Genomic DNA, 4,262 nt, shown 5'->3' on the forward strand with positions numbered 1-4,262 from the left:
TGGCACATGGCGCACAGTACCCCTGTGTGCTATGCACGTGCGGGTGTAATTGCCCCTGTTAATTTTCCGTTATTTTCAGAGGCCGGCGGCGGGGTAATTTAGTGCTGACGCGAGCAGGTGTTGCTGCATGTCGTGCGGCTCCGATGTCGCTCGTTCTCATACCCCGTAATTTCCATAATTTTGGGGTATGTCCCGGCGGCGGTTTTGAAGTGTCTCGCGCGTTTTCTCGCACACCACCCATATGGATGGGGTCATGATCCGATCGTTCGTCCGGTTATCGTGCGGATTGAGGGCTCGACATGAGCCTCCCCCTTCTCGGGTACCCCGACCTTAGAGGAGGGCATTTTGGTCGCTTCCTCCGCCCGCCAAAGGGCTCCCGTGGCTCCGCTAGTGCTCGCCTCTTTCGTCGGTCGTCTCCTCGCCGCGGTTGCCGGACTTAACGGAACGGCCGGCAATCCTGTTCGGGGGGGTCGTCCGACGTTTCCGCTCCGAACGGGGTTTTGCCGTCCTCGTAATGTCGGTCATTACGAGGGCTGAACATTTTTTCAGGCAGTTCGTACTGTCCTGTTCTTATGTCTCGCGTCCCTGACGTCCGAGAAGTCAAGACGACTTGACTTGAACACGTCCCCGGCTGTGACCCTCCGATAGGGTCAGCCGTCCTCCTTCGCTTCCCCTTTTCGTCTGTTCGTGCAGGCTGGGGTTAATCCGCGAAGGAGCGGTTGAGGGCCCCCCCTTAAGCGTGAACGTCCGCGTTCACGGTTTGGGTGAGGTCTCTGCCGGTACGTCTCCGGAGGCGTTGGGCGTAACGAGACACCAACTCCTCCGGGACGTGAGTCCGCGCAGTCCAAGTGGGCGCGTCGTAATCCGCCCACTTGATGAGGAACTCCGTAGTTCCGTCTTCCATGACTCGATGTCTCAGTAGCCGTTCGACGGCATACTGTGTTCCCGCGGTGTCCTTATCGGCGAGGTCCCGCGGGGTCGTCGTACTTGCTCGTGGCGCGTCTATCGGAGACGGCGCGTACACGCAGCGGTCGGCGGAGACTCGCTTGGTGACCTCATCGCGATCGATCGTGATGGTTCGGCGGTCATTGGCGAGCACGCGGTAGGGTCCGACAGCGGGCGAGGCGAGCTTGTTCGATGTCTTAGCCCCATCGGTGGGGTTGAGATATACGTATTCTCCGGGGCGGAGCCGGGAATTAATACGTCGTATGCGTTTATCGAAGTCGCGCTTGTAGCGAGCCTGCGTGCGACGCAGGCTCCCGTAGGCCTTCTGGATAGTCGAATCCAAGGTCTTGAGGAACTCGGCACGTTGGTTCCCCCTATCGGAAGGGGGCGCGTCGCCGTCCGCGCGTCGGAGAGAGAACTCCGGCGGTGGCCTGCTGAGCACGATCTCAAACGGCGTGGTGCGTGTGGTGCGATGTACGTGGGAGTTGTACGCATACGTAAGCGGCCCCACGTACACATCCCAGTCGTCCTGGTGTTCATCCACGTAGTTCCTCAGCATCGAGGCGATTGTTCGGTTATATCGCTCGACTTGCCCGTTCGTCTGGGGATGGTACGCCGAAGTGTACAAATTCGTTATCCCCAGAACGCGGCACGTACTGTGGAAGAACTTGGCATTAAACTGAGGGCCGTTGTCCGAAAGCAACGTGCGAGGGACGCCATACTTGAACACCCACGAGTCGCAGAACGCAACTGCGACTGTGTGCGCTGTTATCGTGCGGAGCGCAACGACTTGCGTTAGCTTACTGAAGCGGTCCGTGATCACGAGCAGGAACCGTTTTCCTGTCTTCGTCTTGGGGAGCGGCCCCAAGATGTCGATGGCGAGGCTCTGGAGGGGCCTCGTAGCTGGAAACAATCTCAATCGGTTGAGATGTTTCCTCAGCTTCACCCGGTTCATCGCGCAGGTTCGACACCCCCGCACCGTGGCTGCGACGTCTGCAGCCAGGTGGGGCCAGTAGTACTCGCGTCGAAGTGCGTAGTACATACGGTTCTGGCCCGGGTGCCCCGCGATGGCCGGGTTGTGACACAGGCGAAGGAGCCTGGCGCGGAGCGTCCGAGGTACCACCACCTGAACGATATCAGGGTCGAAGGGGTGTCTCCGTTTGAGCACCCCTTGCTGGTCCTCGAAGAACGCGGAGTCCCGGGACTCGGACTGTCGTGCCAAAACGGTTTGGCAGAAGTCATCCACGCGTTGCTCCTCGGCTATCTCCTCTATCGTAAGAGGGGCCGGAAGGTCGTCCTGCGGTGGGGCGACCGGGGAGTCGAGCGCGCCAGCCTCGGGGTCTTCGGCGCGCTGGATGTCGGCGGCGTCGAACTCGTCGTTCTCCTCCCAAAACGAATTGGGTTCTTGGAGAGCGGGGGCTTCGTCGTCGCCTCGTGGTTCGTCGCGCGTCCGTACGCGCGACCTTGTTCGGGCTTCGGCTTGATTCCGTGTCGTTACGAAGACATGGACGACCTGATGATCGCAGCTCGTGGTACAAACGTGGTCCGCGAGCTCGTTCGATACGTCTCGAACTGTCGTGCCCCCGTCGAAAGTGGGGACGTCCTCATCCACCTCGACGGTGGGGCGAGGGTCATCGGCGACCTTCGGCGACACGAGTCGTGACAGGGCATCGGGCACCTGATGCACGCGCCCGGGGCGGTACTGAATGGTGAAATCGTATTCAGCCAGACGTAGCCGCCACCGGGTGAGTCTTCCGGAACTCTCGGTGAGGGACATGAGCCATCGGAGGGCGTCATGGTCCGTCCGTACGGTGAACTTCGTGCCTTCTACGTACGGCCGTAGTGTGCGGACGGCCCACACTACGGCGAAGCACTCGCGTTCGGTAGCGCTGTAGTTGCGCTCACTATCGGACAGTGAGTACGACCAATACCCCACGGGGCGCCAGTCGTTCGGCTCTTCGTGCTCCTGAAGTAAGGTGCAGCCGAGTTGGTAGGCACTCGCGTCGGTGTCTATCATGTACGGACGACCGTGCCGGGGCAACGCGAGGATCGGCGGAGCGATCATGCACTTCTTAAGGTTCTCGAACGCCTGAAGTTGCAGCTCCGTGGGGTTATAGAAATCGGGATCCGAGTCCTTGCGCGTCATGTCGGTCAGAGGGCGCGCAATCTTAGCGAACCCCTTAACGAATCGGCGGTATACGTTACACGCCCCGAGGAACGAGCGCACTTGCGTCAACGTCCTCGGGAACGTGAAAGTCTTGAAAGCGTCGGCCGCCGTATCGGCCACGCTCAACTTGCCTGGGGAGATGACGTGCCCCAGGTAGTGCACCTTCGGTCGGAAGAAGCTGCACTTCTTGAGCTTAAGGGAGATACCGGAACTCCGCAGTAAGCTCAAGACGGTGTCGAGATGCCTCGCGTGTTCTCTGTGCGTACGGGAGAACACGATCACGTCGTCGAGATAGACGAGGCATATTTGCCAGCGGACTCCGGAGAGTATTATGTCGAGCGCACGTTGGAAGGTGGCCGGTGCCCCTTTTAATCCAAACGACATGCGCAAATGGCGGTACGTGCCCATGTGCGTCGTAAACGTGGTCTTATCCCGGTCTTCCGGAGCGACCGGGATCTGCCAATAACCGGAATTGCAGTCCAACGTGGTGAAGACGGCTGCATCTCCTAACGAGTCGATGCAGTCGTCCATCCGTGGCAGCGGATACGAATCCGCTGCCGTCTTCGCGTTGAGACGCCGGTAGTCCACGCAGAACCGAAGAGAGCCGTCTTTCTTCGGTACGAGCACCACGGGGGACGCCCACTCGGTGCTCGCGGGTTCGATAACCCCTGCGTTCAACATCTTGTTGACCTCCTTCGCGACATTTCGCGCATGGCCGGGCCCTTCCGATAGGGCATAGAACGAATCGGTTTCGTTCCCGGTTCGATGGGAATGCGGTGCTCCGTGGCTTGGATCGTTCCAAGCGCACCGCTCCACAGACTCGAGTGCTTACGGAGCATCTCGAGTACGTGGCCAAGGAGCTTGTCATCGTCGATGTATGACAGGTCGATCTCTTTTTCCCAATCCATCGGTGGATTTTCGGGATCCTTTTGCTGGGGGAGTACAGTACCCCTCGCCGTCGGTTGGCATAAAGGTGACCGTCCGTCCGGGTCGACCCCCCTGCCCCCGGCGGTGGTCTCATCGTCGGAGTTGGATCGGCCAACTCCTACCCCACCGACTTGATCGGTCAAGTCGGTCAGGTGTAGCGCGTGCGCGATCCCCTCAGCGACCTTACGTTCGGGAGTGAGGATCGTGAGGGGGTTGCGCTTCG

This window comes from Chondrus crispus, genomic scaffold (assembly GCF_000350225.1).
Source record: "Chondrus crispus Stackhouse genomic scaffold, scaffold_212, whole genome shotgun sequence".
NCBI lineage: Eukaryota > Rhodophyta > Florideophyceae > Gigartinales > Gigartinaceae > Chondrus > Chondrus crispus.